This window comes from Cryptomeria japonica, chromosome 1 (genome assembly GCF_030272615.1).
Source record: "Cryptomeria japonica chromosome 1, Sugi_1.0, whole genome shotgun sequence".
Lineage (NCBI taxonomy): Eukaryota > Viridiplantae > Streptophyta > Pinopsida > Cupressales > Cupressaceae > Cryptomeria > Cryptomeria japonica.
Window position 1 is genome coordinate 272,880,230 of NC_081405.1, and position 20,713 is coordinate 272,900,942.

Genomic DNA, 20,713 nt, shown 5'->3' on the forward strand with positions numbered 1-20,713 from the left:
ACAAACCTTTATCTATCGATTCGCCCAATATTCTATCCTTGGTGACACCCTCTTTCTAAGGCATTTTGATGGATCCCTCCTAAGGTGTTTGGACAAAGAGGAGGCTGAATGGGCACTATGCGAAGTGCACAAAGTTATTTGTGGAGCACACTCAAGAAACCTCACTCTAGCTAAGAAACTCTTACGCATGAGATACTAGTGGCCTACAATGGAAGAAGATACATACACTATGGGAAGAAATGTATCCCCTATCAGAAACAAGGCAACAAAATCTATGTACCTTCTCAAGATCTGCAACTGTTTATCACTCCTTGGTGCTTCTCTCAGTGGAGGCTCAATGTCATAGGGAAAATCCACCTCGCCTCATCTAACAGTCACAAATTCATAATAACTATCACAGAGTACTTCACCAAGTGGGCAGAAGCTATACCCCTCACCTTAACTCCTAGAAAACAAATTTCCAAGTTTATCTTGAACTACCTCATCTAATGCTATGTAATTCCTAAGGTAATCATCAAAGAAAATGGAAGACCTTTTAAAAACTAGGATGTTAAAGAATTTTACTAGAAGTTTTCCATCCAACATCGCTTTTCCTCCCCATATTATCCATAAGGTAATGGTCAAGCTGAGGCTTCAAATAAAACCCTTATCAAAATCCTCAAGAAAATGGTCAATGAAGCTAGCTATGATTGGCACTTGCAACTTCATCCTGCCCTTTGGGCCTACTACACAAGCATCCGCACTCCTACAGGAGCCACCCCATACTCCCTAGTCTTCAGTTCTGAAGCTATTCTCCCCCTTGAGATCGAGATCTTGTCACTCAGGGTGTCATTGCAAAATATTCTCCCTGATGAAGAATATAGAGTGGCTAGATTGCAAGAGTTGGAACTGCTAGATGAAAGGAATCTATAGACCTTAAATCAACTTCGACTATATCAAAACCATTTATGGTTAAGTTACAACAAAAAGGTCAAAACCCGAGAGTTTAAGATTGGTGACCTTGTGCTTATGGAAAATAAAAAGAATCTTCAGGACTGAGAGAAGAAAGGCAAGTTTGAGCCTAACTAGCTTGGACCTTATGTGATCATTGCAAAATACAGACTAGATGCCTATCAGTTCGTCACTCCTAAAGGAGATCCCTTGGATGAACCCATGATTATCATGCACCTGAAGAGATTCTATGCCTAGTCTTTAGAGGTTATTAGTATTAAAAAATTAGAAAAGAGCAAAAAAAATAAAAAAATCATAAAAGAAAGAAAAAAGAAAAGAAAAAGAGAACAAAAAAGTAAAAAGAAAAATCAAATCGTCCATTAGTGAAAACCACTTTGTGGTGCTATGGGTAAGTACCTTGGTAAAAAACCTATTTTTAGGCATAAGGTAAATAAGCTAGATCCATCATCTCACAAGACAAACCGGCTTTCTAGAGCTAAGACTTAAAGAATTTACACCTCCCACTAGCCTGCCCCACCAGCCTCATGGTTTTGTCATTTTTGTAGTGTTCGCAACCAAATTCCTCTTCCCGACATCGTAAAACCTATTACTCCCAACCACCTATCCAACTTCCATATTTTATTACTAATGTTAGGAATTAATTCACCTCCAATCCATCATCTTCTTGTCCACTTCTCTCAGCACCCATCCACACTAGAATTCGAATGATTTCTGAATTATCTACAATTAATAAATTCTACTCCCTCTTCTGCTTCGCCTCATCCCCCCTTCACGAGATGATGAGCTTTTGTCTGAACTATGAATAAGGATCATCCCATCACACTGAGCTTCGATCCCATCACACTGAGCTTTCCTCAATTTATGAGCTTATCCCATCAAATTGAGCTTCTTCTTGACTTGCATGTCATCCAAACACCCATCCACATGAGCTTAATCGAGTCTTTGCAGTCAGTCTCACATCTGCAACAATGTGTACACACCATCTACTCTATTGCCCATGCAGTCCTATCAATCACCCTTGCCCATTAGGATGCATCCTTCCCATGTCAAGCAATCTATCAATCCCACTAATCATGCTCTTGGCAAGAGATGTTAGTTGGCCATGTGCATGTCATTTGCATGATTTGATCTGTTGCTTTGATTTGTATCTTTGTGCCCTATGACTACTCCTATCTACGACTGTTGGGATCATTCTATATCTTGGTATGTCTCAAGTTGGTGTATACTAAGGCATTTTTTTGTGGTATGACATGTTTGAGGGTCTCTCTTGCATAATGCGATGATCCTACATTTAAATCATCATGATGTTTGCAAGGTTGTGTGCAAGAAGTACCTATTATCTAAGAGTCTATTCCACGCCTCAAATTTTCAGGACATCCTGATTCCTATAATTTGTGATATAGATCATCCTTGGTAATATCAAAACTAGGTTTGCTCTCCACATCAACACAACAACAAATCTCCCCACTTCATACACTCCATTTTGCATTCCATCTCACCTCCCTTTTTCATTTTTGCAGACCTCAATTTATTCACTTCTTCCCCTTCTTTCGTCCAGTCCTATATCATTGTAGTATGGTTGACACATTATAGAAAATTGTCTCACTATCACTATCATTTAGTTGCATCTTTTTGCATCTTCATTAGGTGTATAATCACTTAGTTGCACTTTTTAGAATCATTTTTATTATCATTTTAGGTTCATTTTCATTATTATTATCATTTAATATTACAACTTTTTGTATTCTCATCATCATCATTGCATCGCCACTTAGTTGCATATTCACTTATTAACATTTCATCATTATCATTTAGCATTATTATCATTATAGGTTCATTTTCATCCTCATCTGGTATTACATTATCATTACATTTTTCATCCTAGGTGCATTTTATCACGATCATATAAATACATTCATTTTTGCATTCATTATCATATAAGTAATTTTTCAATTAGAAACATCCATTGCAATTAATTTTATTTAGTTGCATTGCATTTATTACATGTAGGTTCATTCATATTGCATTACATAACAAATAAATCACAATACATCCATCAAATCATATGTACATCAGGATCAATGAATAAGAACATCCATTTGCATTTCATAAATAACCAATACACAAATATACTGCATAATCACCACATCATAAGCATCCATTATAGAATAAACATAATCAAAACATGATAGATGAAAATCACATATCATATAAGTACACATCAAATCAATCACATACATACATCCTGCATCCACAAGCATGTTAGGAGCATCATATAGAATACATATGCATACATCGTATCCATACATCCTGCATCACAATCATGTTAGATCATAAGCATCACAATAATCATGTCATAATCATCATCCATCACATATAAATAATAAATTCCATAATAAAAACCATATACATATTGCCATCAAAACTGCATCTCATCTAATATATATGTCAAAAATAAAAAAAATCAATGTCTCCAACTATAGTACAATGATATCACTGAAGTGTCAAAATGTAACACATTACATAATAGGGTGCTAGCCTAGACTCTCCCTATCTCCTGTGCCTCTTGAGGACCCTACTGGTGGTGGTCGATAAACTCTCATACCCACAGACTCTCCTAATGTCCGAGTCCATGTCTCAGTCTGTCTCGACTGTGTGTGCTCGATAAAGGAGGGAGCCCACTGATCCTGTGGAATTGATCTCTTGTAGAGGCTCTAGTAATATTGAACCTCTCATAGGGCTCTATTTATTGCCCTTTGTGCATCTAAGGCCTTTGTAAACAAGGTCATATGTTGCAATCGGTTTAGTTCTCGTCGAGCTACATCCCTCTCGCCTCGTAGTTTAATTGCCTCTGCCTCTGACCTGCTCAGCCTAGCTCAAAAGGTCTCAAGCTTGTCATCCATCCTCTGCATCTCCTCCCATACCTGCCCTATGGTCCCACCACTCCTATCCTCCTCCAACATCCTTTCAACCTCAATTGCATCAGTCCTGATGCTATCTCTCTCTGAGATGGATACCTCCAGATCTTGTTCTCCCTCTTCTCTCATTCAGCCTACCTCCTCTTGTAAGTTATCCACTTGAGCCCTCTCCTGATCTACCCTCTATTGCTCAATGGCTACCTCATCCTCCATGATCTGTGCCCTATCCCTATCTATGTCCTGATCCAAAACTGCTTGTGGTATCTATCTTGTTATTGCTACCTCCCCTCCTTCCTATCCCCCCTCTCCAGCTAGTATATCCATTAGCTCGACCCCCTCTCCTGCTCCCTGATCCTGTGGAGGTCTTACAATCTATCCCATAGGTGCTTGAACCTATAGGGGCACCTCCACATATGGTCCTTGTTTCCCTCTCCTCCTCCTCCTCTGTCCTCCTCGATGCATCTATCCTTGTCCCCTCGCTCCTCTGACAACCTCTCCCTCCCCTGGTCCACCCCCCTCGCCATTGATGACCTCATCCACTGATGGATCTAGCTCATCCCACTTTAGGACTCCTAAAATAGTCAATTGAATTGGTAGATGTGCATCCCACCAAGCAGTGTAGGCTCCTATGCACCCCAGGTCATCTCCCACCTGCAGTCTCTCATCCCATGGTACTGTACCCGCCCCTCTCTAGCTCTGTCGTACTACAAATGGACCCACAACATCTCCTCATGTGGCACTCTCCCTAGTAATCCAAGGATGTGTGCATTCTTGACTAATAATATCCTGGATCAAACCAAAATATCTCATGACCCTATGGGGTGGATATTGATCAATGACATGAAAGGTCCACCCAAAGAGCCAACACTCACTCTGCACACATGCCAACTGTCAATCGCGCCTCTAGTGCTTGGAGTTTCTGAACAACCACCATGTGAATACCATAATCTTGTCCATGATCCTCCTCCATAACCATATGCAATGACCTGAGCATAATGCAATAGACCTTTGTACCTGTCCACATAATGGTAGTGTGGCCTGCAATCCTGTACCCCTAATGGTCGTGTGACGGTGATTTGCTCCCACACCCAAATGTGTAATAATCTAACGTCGGTCCCAAGGTTCTTATAACCTTGGTATACACACATATGGATCTCATGATAGAGTTGTCCCAACATCACCGCTCCCCATGCGCACTCCACCCCATCCTCCAACATATAATACATACACCTTCTCCACAAGATAGAAAAATCATGCTCGCTCAAGTCAGGCATCATCTGTCCGCTAATCAACCGGCAAATGAATATGGCCAAACGAGGAATCCTTTGCCTCTACATCACCTACCATAGATGCATCCTCATCCTATCCATAGGTAGGTCTTAAAACTCCAATATCCTCCACAAATAATCCTCCCCATGATCCAATCTATACTGCACTATCACTCCTTTGATCAGAACCTTCTGGATCCACCAGACATCGAGGAGGGTGATGTTCGCATCACCTATCAATAAATAGAAAGTACAAGTCTCACTACTCCATCACTCCACCAATGCGGTGATCATCATGGTGTGTGCTCAAATTCACGACCATCATCCAACAAACCTGAGTCCCAGTGAGTTAAGAACAACTCGCTCATCTCCATCCAATCGCTGCTACAAGGCCATCATGGGATCCCAATGCTCTCATGACTCTATGATAGGAAGGTCCTTCTACACCAAACCAACTCATTTCATTAGCCTATTCTAGCCTATACTAATCACTTTTCATATCCAGGGCATCGTTTTGCCTTAGGTGCAAATGTCGAAACCATGTCTTGTGCGTTGGTTTGCCGAACGAAGATGTCATTCTGCAGTTTGCCCCCTTTTTCCCTCTGTAGACTATTTCACATCTGCGTAGATGGGGAATTCCTATGTAGGCGTTGAAGCCCCACAGAGATGTCAAAACGACGATTGACGTATGTGCCCCACCTACTTTCCCCCCTAATAAATGCTAAAATTCACGCCAACCTACAAAATGACAAAGTCAAGTTGGGGTACTTATCGGTGGTTCGTACTCGGCCAGTCGCTGGTATCGTCGGATGCTCTCATCATAGTGCTCATGGTGTGGAGTGTGGGCCATCTCTCCTGAGTGCTCTGGTCTCTCTCAATCTCCAAGGTGTATGTGTGACAATGACCCCTCCTTGGGCCCCATGTGGCTTATATAGGGTCCCCCTTTGCCCTTTTTCTTCCCCTTCTCCGTTTTTCTTCCAAATTCTTTTTCTCCCTTTGCTTTCTCTTCCTTCTCTCTTTTCTTCTATCTTCTATTTTCTTCTTTTCAAGAATTTTTCTAAAAAAATTTAAGAAAAAAATTTCTCGGTAAAATTCTCGAGGGGGCATACACCACCCACGTCTTCATGCTGGGGCATCCTTTTCTATCTTTTACCCACCGCCAATTTTGCCGCTACATAAAAGAGGGGCAAAATGAAGACGTCTAAAATTAATTAGATTAAATATTTAATTACTTTATCCTTTCTACGTAATTAATTAATTTAATTATGTTATCCTTATTCCTCTCAGAATTCATTAAATTAAATTAAATTAATTATGTCACTATAGTTCAATAATTAATTTATCAAATAAATTAATTATTTTTCATATTATTATAAAGTAAGTCAAATAATTAATTCTTCTAAATCCCATTTAATTAATTAAGTTGACCCAAGTGATTCCTACAAATCACTTTTTCCTAATCTCCACCTAATCTAATTAATTCTTCTAGAAGCTTGATTATCATTATTCCTCAATTTTTAATTCCTCCACCCATTCTCTCTCCTCTTGTCAAATCCTCCTAACTTATCCACTTGCTCTCTAATCTCTCATTAATCCACCTAATCTCCTCTCTTAATCATTTGCACAATCCTAATCACCATGATTAGGAGCGAGTCAACCATTTGCCATAAATGGTTTGTCCCTTCTCACCTTCCAAAACCTTAAAATTGCACCAACTTTGGTCATTTCAAGGATTTCAAATTTCTCCATTTCCCCATGCTCCCTCACTTCCCAAAGAATTTTTAATTCCTTTTCTCTCCTCTTTTTCCCATGCAATCCATTATTTGAAATTTTTTAACTCTTTCCATCCCCCAAGGAATTTTTAGAATCCTTTTTATTCTTCCAATGTACTTGGGGATCCCTTCCCCATTTATCTCTAGGTTTGTGGAGACAAGAAATTCCTTTATGGAAAATCTCTTGAATCCCACACATTGTCCTCTCAATTCCTTCCATCATTTTCCTTCAATCCTCACCCTTCATTCCAAATCAATCTAGACCCTCCATTTCTCCCTCCTCAAATTTATAATTTGGGGTCTCCTCCCCTTCATTTCACATCCATCATTTGTGCAATCTCATGATGCTATTATAAGCTTAGAATCATCCATAGTATCATCACTATAGCCAAATTAGGTCCCCACACTTAGCTATTTTAGTGCTCATCCATCCAATCACTCATCTAGCCATTGTTGTCATGTTGTGGAGAGCAATCCACACCTAATCTTGGAGCCAATCCAAACAAGTTGAGGAGGGGAACATCTTCAAATTCATTGAAGGATCAATCCAAGGGAGGAGGAGAAGGTATAAGAGTTCTCATTTGCTTTTGTTTTATAATTTTATATGCTTTTATGATTAATACATGCATTTGATTCCTCTAACCATTTTCTCATCTTCACTAATATCAATTGTTAAGAACACATATATACTAAGAGGTGGGGGATGAATCAATATATGAAAAATTCAAACTTATTCAACATTGATTATCATTAATAACTTCTCCAAGTGTCACAACTTATCTCTCAACCAAAACATTAGAATAGTTACCAAATCTTACGCTATCATTAGAGTATCTATGCAAGTTGTAAATGTAATCACACATCAGCACATAGGAACACCAAATATACATGGAGACCTTGAAGGGAAAAACCATGGTGAGAATAGTTGCTTGGATGAACAACCCAAATCTAGACTCACAAAGTAGGAATATAATAAGGGAATTACAATATGAAGTGGGCACCATCCTACTAGAGACATCAATCTCCAATTAGATTTGTAGGCACAAACCTACAGGAGACATCAATCGCCTACTTCAAGATTTGAGTACCAACTCAACATGTGAGACACCAATCTCAACACTATGTAGGAGATATAAATAACATACCTCCAAACTAAATAAATAGCTTGTTTTTATATGAACAAATTCATAACACTCTCACATAGTACATATGATCTTTTGATGAAACTATGCAATGATTGAAATGTAACTCATATAACATCGCTCCAAGTTCACATCAATCATAACATATACCAAATAATTACATTGATACACATATATATATGTACATATACATATATATGTATATATATACATATATTCATACATATATATGTACATATATATGTATATGTACATATATATACATACATATATATGTACATATACATACATGCATACATACATACATACATACATACATACATATTTATATATATATATATACATACATACATACATACATATATACAAATACATATACATACATACATACATACATACATATGTATGTATGTATATATGTACACACATATATATGTGTGTGTATATACATATATACATATATATATATATACACACACATACATGCATACATAGATACATAGATACATACATATATATACACATATGTATGTATGTATATATATGTATGTATACATGTGTATGTATATATATGTATGTATGTATGTATGTATGTATGTATGTATGTATGTGTATGTATGTATATGTATGTATGTACATCTATATACATATATGTATATATATATATATATATATACATACATACATACATACATATATATACACATATGTATGTATGTATATATATGTATGTATACATGTATACATATATATATATGTACATACATACATATATATACATACACATATGTACCTATGTATATATGTATGTATGTATGTATGTATGTATACATACATATATATACATATATACATATATGTGTACATATGTACATATATATATGTATGTATATACACATACACACACATATATATACACACACATACATGCATACATACATACATACAGACACACACACACACATATATATACATACATACATGCATGCATACATACATACATACATACATACATATATATACACATATACACATATATACATACATAGATACATATATATACACATATACATACATACATACATACATATATGTATGTATGTATGTATATAGATATATGCATACATACATACATATATGTATGTATGTATGTATGTATATAGATATATGTGTATATATATATATGCATATATATGCATATATACATATATATGCATATATACATATATATACATATACATTTACATATATATATACACACATATATATATACATATAAATGTATACATATATACATATATATGTATATGTTATTCTCAAAATTGAGAAACCCAAGTTCACCTGCAAACTACCTATGAGAAAGCCAATCTCAATCAATGAAAAAGCTTCAGGGCTTGGAAATTATTAACATAGGATCCTAATGATCCTCCTACACTTCATGTTCTACAAGACCTGGGGGGGACACCCTTTGATGCACAAAGTACAACCAGTTACAAACATATGACATCAATAAAGGCAGATAAATCTCACATGGCTCAACAACAAGGAGGTTATTGCAGATGGGCTAGATCTACATTGACATCTCAACAAGATTGGAGCATGAGATAGCTGGAACATCTAAAACTACAAACATAAAAGAAAATGGATACTTGATATTTTAAAATCTCTGAGAATCCCTAGAATCTACAAGACCAATGCCTTATCCAAGGGCATGGAGTCATACATCAAACTGAAAATGAAAACCTCTATTGCAAATCCAATTTATTAAGAAAGATATCCTTGTATCAATGCCTGACATTGATACATTCTAAACTCAAATAGAGGTTCATACATATCCAGACATTATCCTGAATCCAAAATGATTATTCATAGAGTTTAAACTCTCCCTTGAAGAGTACCTAAGAACACTCATTACACTCCCACTTTGAGAGGACAAACCCAAACTCCCTTGAAGACTAGTTTCATTGAAAATAAGAGAAGTCCTAGAGACAATCCAATAAATTGTATATATGCCTTACATATATGTGACCTGCAACAAAAAAACATTTACAGCAAGAAGATACTCTATTGCTTGAAAATGAACATTCACTGTACAAATTTTGGGAAAAAACTCAAAAAATGGAAATCGAGATTCAGGAGCCTTCCTCACAAAAATCTAGAACCCTTACAAAATGAGAATACTCTAGAATAAGAAGGCAGAGAGGACAAAATCAGATTTCATTCTCTAATAATGACAACCACCCTATCTTTCAGCATTAACTGATTCGCTCAACTTGGCCTGCAGAAAATCCAATCCTTCTGACTGAAACATCCAATCTGAGATCTCAAGGCAACTGCCCCAAAAAATCTTTCCGTAGGTTACACTTGACTATAGAATCAGATTCCTTGGATTGAGAGCTTTCCAACGATAAACAACACTTGTATATCAGGTAAAAATATAATCCCTTCAGTCATCAATCCTTTTGTAGGTCAGTTGTTCAATTCTCCACCTTTTCACCATAGTCAAAAATCATATTTTAGACCTTTGAATCTTCCTGGGCAGACATCTGCCACATGACACCTTCTGATTCATTCCGGGGCCCTTATCCTGCCACGTCAGCACTATCCGAGCTCATTGCCAGAATGAATCTCTTTGTTTCTTCCTCAGCTTGCTTGTTCTTTATTTTCTCTAGACTGCTCTTCTTTTCTATCAGGCCCCACCACTTGGTCGCCAAGTTGCAGCTATTAGCCATCGTGCAACTTTTTGTTGCGACTTGGTGACAACTGTTGATCTTCCTTAGATCACCGTGATCTGCCCTAACTTGCTCGACCTTTACCTCACTTGAGCAGCTCCCTCTATCACTTTCTCTTCTAGCGGGCCTGACACGTGTCACATCTTGACTTCCCCTTGGACCCATCTACCTGCCACATTGGACTTACCACTGGCCTTGGGCCCGCCCTGATTCTTCTTATACTTCCGCTACGTGGTAGGTCCTGACTTGCCCCATGCCCACCTAGACTGCCACCTCAATTGCCACCTGGTTAGTCTCTATGTCGCAGGTGATAACCATCAAGCACTTTCACATGGTGGTATAGCGACGGTCATAGATCTTCCCTCAAGCTGCTCAAACCTTAACGCCTGACCCATCCTCTCTTTTAGCGCATGTACTTTGTCACCAAGTCGCATGGCATAGTCGGCGATCGCTTTTGCATCGTGACATGCCGACAACCATTTGATCATCTCGACCAACCGTTGATCTTCCTAAACCCACTTGGCCTTTAGCTTCTCTGAATGGCCCTCGCCTATGCCATAGTGTCACCACTTGGCATCTCAAGATTCACTCAGAGATCTTCCTAGACTCCACCTATCCAGTCAAGCCTGCCACTCGTCAACCTTTGGTTCACCACCTAACCCACCTGGACCACCAATTCATCTCCACCTGACCCACCTGGATCACCAAGCCATCATTTTGTCTCATCGAAACCGCAGTTTCATTGATGCCTTCACTTTTCAATGGACCTAGTTGATGTCTCTTCGATGTGCCCTTTTTGATGGAACCAAGCATTTGTTGAAATGCTTTCACATCTCATCAACACCTTAGTTTCATCAAAACCCTTCATTTTGATAAAACTGATGCCTTCGATGAGTCTACTTTGAGATCTATCGAAACCAAGGTCTGCTCGACATTCATCTGCCATCTATTCTACCGCATCATCACTACTAGGCCTTCCACCTCATCAACTACATCTCACCACATGACACCTCATGATTTTCTCAGAGCTTACCTCAGTGCCACCTAGCCTTCCAAGTCATCAATTGCCAAGTCGCGCCCTTTAACAGTCGACCACCTTCATCTTGTAGTATAGCGATCGTCATCTGATCTTCTACAACCTGCTTGCTTTTTAATTTCTCCTTTTGCTGCAAAATTAGGCCGCTCTGAGATGCACGTACATGTGGGGGGCCCACCACTTTTCTGAGTGACACCTTGCCAAAATCTCGTAAGCTTTGACACTAAGGATGCACGCGACTGAGTATTTAAATACAGCAAATTTCCTCTACACAACCAATGTGGGATAAATGTTTATGCCTAAAAGTTCATTTCTTTTGCAAACCTAGTTTGGCGCCCAAGTAGAAATGCCTTACACAGGTCGATTGCATCTGCATTGAAGTTTCTTTGCTTCCCATGTGCGATGCAGGGGATTTGGCGATACACTTGCCAAAAGAATTTGCCTACAAGTTTTAATTTTTTACACACTCACATTGCAAAGCAACGACCCACGCAAGAGAAGTGGTTGAACCTTGAATCTTTAACCAAAAAGGTTCAAAGGTTCAAGTTCAAAATGAATGACAATAATGCACTTGCCTTACCATAAAACAAAGCTGTGAAGAGAAATCCTTAAAGAAAGGCTTCATTGGGTCACCAAATTTAGCAAAAATTTTATAGGTCCCAATAGTGGCTCTGACTCTGGATGGTTGATTGCAAGATCAACACAAGAATTCAGAATCTTTGGCGAAGAAGACCACCCAAAAGCAGGACACGTCTCTTCCTTTAAATTCTTCAATGAGCTTCACTCTCCAAAACAAGGGTTCCTTATTCCACCCAACAGTAGGACTCCTTATTGAAAACCACACAACTAAAAGCAAAGCGATTGTACAATAGAACTTATTTACATATGGCCCCAAGCCATCAAAATCAGAATTAATGCTTACCTTTGTCAAACACATGATTCTGATTTCCATGAATCAAGGGTAAGCTGAAGGTTTCATTTACATTTGCCTGATCACAAACTCTGCAGCTTCTCATCAGCTCATCACATAAAATGTAATCAACACGCTGGTAATCATTCAATCTTTGAAAAACATATTGCACTTCAAAATGCTGACCATCAAATGACACATAACTGTCATATTGGGTACAATTATTTCCTAGTTGAAAAGAAAAGTAACCCTACTCCATCTGATCACTAGGAACATCAGACACATGCTGAGTGCTAGTTTGCATAAATGGAAAACACTCTTCTATAATACAGGCTTGCAAACTAGAGAGGAACATTTCCTTATAAAATTACTGCAACTTAGCATGTTGATTACACCTTTATTAGCCTTTTGCACACATGAAAATGCATGATCATTTGTCAATGGTTCATTTACCAATTGCAAATCTGAAAAAATCACCTCAGATTTATCTTTCCTTTTGAAACCAAGATCCACACAAAACATATCAAATTCTGATTTCATATCAACATATGAATCCACATTATTACATTTATCAACCTTATATGCATTCTCATCTTGTCCATTATTCAAATCAAATGTAGGGAAATAAATATCATATGTATCATACCTCACACCGCCAAGAACATCATCAATATCAAAACATATACTGATTGGCTATGAGAGATTGAGGACATTTCTAGATGTATACCTCTTAAGATCATCAACTAAGAGTTCTGAGATTTGTTCACTACTTAGTGAACCTTCTCCTTCATTTTCATTTTCCTTGGCTTCATCTTCTGTGATGCAAACATTGTCCCAATTTGATGCATGCATTAAATCTGCAGTGGTCATGACTTCATGCACATTCATTTTATCATTACAGTAACTTGCATCTGCATCATGGCCTTTATCATTCCAATCATAAAATGTTTCTATATGTTGCAACATGGTTTCATAACCTTGGTTGCAAACATTTTGTGGATTGAACTTAATAGCAAGGTGATCTATATTATTCAAATCTGAAACCTCAATAGGGTCTATTTGAACAATAACTTGTACTTTCACAATTTTCTTCTTGCTCTGAATACACATCTACACTATCATGCTAGGAATAAGAGTCACCTTCAGCATCATAAGAGGTATATCAACTCAAGGATTCATCTCCATCACTATACTCAATACTATGTACATTTTCAGATTTGGTCACTTCAATCTCATCTATCCATTCTTTAATCCTGGCAATACTTTCCTCCCTCAAAGTTGAAGACCAACTAACCGAGTTAGGCTCATCAAACTCTAAAAATAATTCAATCCAAACTGTCTCATGGGTTCTAACATCAACTGGAAGCTCATTTAATGCAACAATAAATCTTTCATAAAAAACATATGATGATTCAACCTTTCTCTTCCCTACTTTCCTTCTTAAAAACAAGATTCACTTATCTTGGATCTTTTGAAGATGTATTTCAATCTACCTATCAATGTCTTTCAAATTTGACAAAGAAGTTTCAAATCTAGGAACCACATCTAGATCCATCAAATTTGAAACATCTATTGAACCATTACCATGACAATGCATCTTACTATTTTACTCTCTTTTCAAAACACATGCAATCATTAACTTCATAACCAGATATACTTCTCACCATATTTTTGAATGAATCTTTTTAAAACAAGAAGTATGTAACCTTAGAACCAATACTCCTTTTCCTAGTGACTTGCTTCACCTTATAAGGAACAAAAGTTATCTCATGAATGGGAAATACCTGGGTATATTTATTGTTGTTGTTCACTTCACTTCTGACTGAAAATTTGAAGAACTCCTCCAAATCTCAGGATCATTCTTACAGAGTCGCCACCTCCTTGAAGAGGAATAGAATTTAACCATTGATCTTCACTCTGAAACAACTTCATATTTCTGGGTACTTGACATAGCAGAGTCACATAATATTCTTTTTTTTATTTCTCAACAACAAAACCTTCCAAGATGTATACCTTCAAATCTGAAAACAACTTTCAGAATTGTAAACTTCTAAGACTCTTCCCCAAATGAATTTGGCCAGACTCACTTACAATCTGATTCAACGGTCTATACCAGAGATCTTTAGATCCATCCCTAGCAAAGTCGCCATTTCTGTTGTTCTCAAAATTGAGAAACCCAAGTTCACCTACAAACTATCTATGAGAAAGCCAATCTCAATCAATGAAAAAGCTTCAGGGCTTGGACAACATTAACATAGGATCCTAATGATCCTCCTACACTTTAGGTTCTGCAAGACCTAGGGGGGACACCATTTGATGCACAAAGTATAACCAATTACAAACATATGGCATCAATAAAAGCAGATAAATCCCACAGGACTCAACAACAAGGAGCTTACTATAGATGGGCTAGATCTATGTTGACATCTCAACAAGATTAGAGCATGAGATAGTTGGAACATCTAAAAGTACAAACATAAAAGCAAATGGATACTTGATATTTTAAAATCTCTGAGAATCCCTAGAATCTGCAAGACCAATGCCTTATCCAAGGGCATGGAGCCATACATCAAACTGAAAATTAAAACCTCTATTGCAAATCCAATTTATTAAGAAAGATATCCTTGTATCAATGCCTAACATTAATACATTCTAAACTCAAAAAGAGGATCATACATATCCAGATATTATCCTAAATCCAAAATGATTATTCATAGAGTTTAAACTCTCCCTTGAAGAGTACCTAAGAACACTCATTATACTCCCACTTTGAGAGGACAAACCCAAACTCCCTTGAAGACTGGATTCACTTAAAATAAGAGAAGACCTAGAGACAATCCAATAAACTGTATATATACCTTACATATATGTGACATGCAACAGAAAACATTTACAACAAGAAGATACTCTATTGCTTGAAAAGGAACATTCATTGTACAAATTTTGGGAAAAAACTTAGAAAATGGAAACCGAGATTCAGGAGCCTTGCTCACAAAAATCTAGAACCCTTACAAAATGAGAAGACTCTTGAATAAGAAGGCAATGAGGACAAAATTAGACTTCATTCTCTAACAACGACAACCACCCTATCTTTTAGCATTAGCTGATTCGCACAACTTGGCCTGTAGAAAATCCAATCCTTCTGACTGAAACATCCAATCTAAGAACCTGAGGTAACTACCCCAAAAAAACTTTATGTGGGCTACACTTGACTATAGAATCAGATTCCTTGGATCGAGATATTTCCAACGATATACAACACTTATATATCGGGCAAATACATAATCCCTTCAGTCATCAATCCTTCTGCAGGTCGGTCATTTAATTCTCCACCTTTTCACCATAGTTAGAAATCATATTTTAAACCTTTGAATCTTCCCACGCAGACATCTACCATGCATCTCTGTCATGTGGAACCTTCTGATTCATTCTGGAGACCTTATCCTGCCACCTCAGTACTCCTCGGGTGCACCACTAGAATGAATCTCTTTGTTTCTTCCTCGGCTTGCTTGTTCTTTATTTCCTTCGGACTGCTCTTCTTTTCTATCGGACCCCACCGCTTGGTCACGAAGTCACGGCTATTAGCCATTGAGAGAATTTTCATTGCGACTTGGCGACAGTCGTTGATCTTCCTTGGATCATTGTCGATCTACCCTGACTTGCCCAACCTTTACCTCGCCTGAGCTGCTCCCTCTATCACTTTCTCTTCTGGTGGGCCCGACATGTGTCACATATGGACTTCCCCTTGGATCCTTCTACCTGCCACCTTGGAATTGCCACTGGACTTGGGCCCACCCTGATTCTTCTTGTAGTCCTATTGCATGGCATATCCTGACTCACCCCATGCCCACCTGGATTGCCACCTCCACTGCCACCTGGTCAGTCGCTATGTCGCAGGTGATAACCATCGGGTACTTTCACATGACAGTATAGCGATGACCGTAGATCTTCCCTCAAGCTGCTTGAACCTTAACGCCTAGGCCACCCTCTCTTTTAGCACACGTGCTTTGTCACCAAGTTGCATGGGATAGCTGACAATTACTTTCGCATCATGACATGGCGACAACTATTGGATCATCTTGCCCAGTCGTTGATCTTCATAAACCCGCTCGACCTTTAGCTTCTTTGAATGGCTCTCGCCTATGCCACGGTGTCACCACTTGGCATCTCAAGATTCGCTATGAGATCTTCCTGGACTCCACCTATCTAGTTAGGCTTGCCACTTGTCAACCTTTGGTTTGCCACCTAACCTACCTAGACCACCAAGTCATCTCCACCGGACCCACCACCTCCTTTGGCTTGTTCGGCATCAACCTTTCGGCCAAACTGCCTCTTCAATTAGCCATCATTTTGTCTCATCAAAACCGCAGTTTCATTGATGCCTTCACTTTTTGATGGAACCGGTTGATGTTTCTTCAATGTGCCCTTGTCGATGGAACTGAGCATTCAGTGAACTACTTTCACATCTCATCGACACCTTAGTTTCATTGAAACCCTTCATTTCGATGAAACTGATGCCTTCGATGAGTCCACTTTGAGATCTATCAAAACCAAGGTCTACTCAACATTCATCTGCCATCTGTTCTGTCGCGTCATCACTACTGAGCCTTCCACCTCATCAACTACGTGTCACCACGCGACACCTCATGATTTTATCTGAGCTTACCTTAGTGCCACCTGGCCTTCTAGGTCATCAGTCGCCAAGTTACGGCCTTTAACAGTCGATCACCTTCATATTGCAATATAGCAACCACCATCTGATCTTCTGCAACCTACTCGCTATTTAATTTCTCCTTTTGCTACAAAATTAGGCCGCTCTGAGACGCACGCACATGTGGGGGTCCCACCACTTCGCTGAGAGGTGCCTTGCCAAAAGCCTACAAGCTTTGACACTAAGGATGCACACGACTGACTATTTAAATACAACAAATTTCCTCCGCGCAGCCAATGTGGGATAAATGTTTATGCCTGAAAGTTCATTTCTTTTGTAAACCTAGTTTGGCACCCAAGTAGAAACGCCTTATACAAGCCAATTGCATCTGCATTGAAGTTTCTTTGCTTCCCATGTGCGATGCAAGGGATTTGGTGATACATTTGCCAAAAGAATTTGCCTGCAGGTTTTAATTTTTTATGCCCTCACATTACAAAGCCGCACCCCACGCAAGAGAAGTGGTTGAACCTTGAACCTTCAACCAAAAAGGTTCAAGTTCAAAATGAATTACAATAATGCACTTGCCTTACCATAAAAAAAAGCCGCAAAGAGAAATCCTTAAAGCAAGGCTTCATTGGGTCACCAAATTTAGCAAAATTTTTATAGGTCCTAGGTTTACCGGTCATAGATTGTATGAAGACCGCAAGCGGTACGAGGATCGCAAGCGGTTCGAGGAGCTCAAGCGGTACGAAGGAACCAAGTGGTAGTTAACTTTTGATTGGAACGCTACGATCTACCAGTCTTCATTTTTGACAACTGGTAATTGGTATATTGTATTAACCAGTATTACTCTATGATGAGTTACCAACCGGTATTACTGTAATGTGTGATGAGTTATCATCCACCGACACTTTGGCGGTGTTTTTGTATCATGTTACCAAATGTGTCTAGATACACTGAACCTAGGAACTTGTAGTCTAATCCAATTGGACCGACATGAAATTAGTTTCCTTTATAAGGACACCATGTCTAGGGTTTGCATGTGTGAGACATAGAAGAGAAAAGGCTATGTGTGATCATTGAAGAGAAGATTAGGTCTATGTGAAGAGATAGAGTGTGGAGATATTGAAGACTGAAGTAATTCTGAAATGCATTAACAAGGAGCTGTCAAGGATCTAATTAAGCAGATTGTGCTATTAGCTAGATCATTCACTTGTTGATTAATCACATCTTCAACAAGTCTTGAGCCCTTAACCAGGTAGGCTCAGCAAAGCCTTTGTAAATCCTCTAACAAGGTGGTTTGCAATTGTGGATCTGAAATCCTTTAACAAGGTAGCCTTTAATAGAACTTATCTCCTAACAGAGATCTAGATTCCTAACAGGATCTGTTCTGGTGAAGAACATTGTATGACCTTAACCGGTCTGGTTTCTATTCTACAGATAGTTACTTGTGAGTTTCTTCTCACCATGGTTTTTCCCATTTGGGTTTCCACATCAAATATCTTGTGTTATGGTGATTGTACTCTTGTGGGTGAATGCTTTGTTTGCTATTTGGTTTGCATTTATCTTAACCGGTTTATTAGTGAATCTATTGTATCGGTTATCTGCTAAACTGTTTAAAAGTTTATTTACAGTATTTTTTGGCATACTAATTCACCCCCCCTCTTAGTATTCATCAATTAGTATTATAGCCAACCTTTCTATAAGTCTAACCACTTGGAAGGAGATATGAGGGAATACAGTGTGAGGGAACTTACTCATCATCTCACTCAGACTAAGAGAGCCTACGATGAACTCAAAGTCAAGTATAAAGCCTCTATGGCCAAAAGAAGAGAGCATGCTGAAAAAATGATGGAACTTACTGAAAGTAGCTCTTCTGATGAAGCTGACATGGGTGCCCTAGTTGAAGAAGTTGAAAAACTGAATGAATCTAAAGCCAATCTAAGAAAAGAGTTGGAAGGACTGGCTATCAAAATGTGTCAAGAGCTTGAGAACAAAAGGAAAGTTGAAGATCTGGTAAAAGACAAAGATCATGAGATCTCCAAGCTGAAGCAAGAAATCAGTGCCCTTACTGCTCACCATCAGGAGAGTAAAGTGGAAAAAGAAGAAATGCAAGGTGAACTAAACATCGCTAGTTTTGAGAATGCAACCTTGATGGAATCTAATGCTGCTATTTCCAAGGAACTTACTAAGTCAAAGGAGATACTTGCCAAATTCAATCAGAGTACTACTAAGCTAGAGCAAAAGCTAGAATCGACAAAGCCAGTAAAGAATACCACTGGACTTGGTTTCTCTAGATATGAGGAAGGTGATACCTCTGGAACAAAAGCTATAGCATCAAAGAAGAAACCGACATCCAAGGATAAAGGTAAGCAAAAATTTAAACCTGTTTGCTTTAATTATCTCAAAGAAGGACATACTACCAATGTGTGTAGAAGCAAGGCCTACAATAATTTTCCTTATTTTCTAAACAATATGCGTAGATCCAATAGATTCAATGGAAATTGTTATGCATGCAACAAGTTTGGGCATAGAGCATTTGAATGCAAGTCAGTTTTGCACAACACTGGAAGATATCCTCCAAGGACTAAAGGAGTTATTCTGGAACTTCCAGTGAACCGGAATCCCAACTGGTACAATACCTATGACCATCGGTCAGGTGGTTATCAAGCAGCAACTAGTTGGAGAGAAACTTGTTTGATTTGTCGTGGTAGCGGTCACACTGCTACAACATGCAAAATAAAGAATGGAAGTATGAATAATGGACCATGGAGAACACCTAGAATGGTATGCTATCATTGCAACAAATCGAGACATGCTGCCAAAACTTGCAGACTAAGAAAGAACCTATCGGATGATATACCGATCACTCCAAAAGGGAAGATTGATGTTGAAACTGTTCAAGTAGAAATGAACAAAACGTGGAAAAAGAAATCAGATTGAGAGTCACAGGATGAACCTACTTCTGCACCTAGTGTGGAAGTCTCTGAATTGGCAAACTAGGCTTCAGAAAAGATTAGGGGGAACATATCGGTGAAATATTTCGAACCCTCGGTTTATATCGGTAAAGACCCTTACTGGTATATATGTTACCTATCAGATGACAGAAGATCTAAAGTGGTAAAAGGCAAAATTAGGGTCTGTGCCCTAGCGGTGATGCATTTATTATGATTGGCAAGAGTTTGTTTAAAAGGGTTTTTGTCATCATTTTCACTTATCTATTTTCGAAAGAAGAATTTTTCAAGAGCAGAGCAAACCAGAGCAATTTGTCTAGCAGTTGATGAAATCTTGTGCGAAATCTTGCAACCATCTTCAAGCAATCAGTGAAGAACT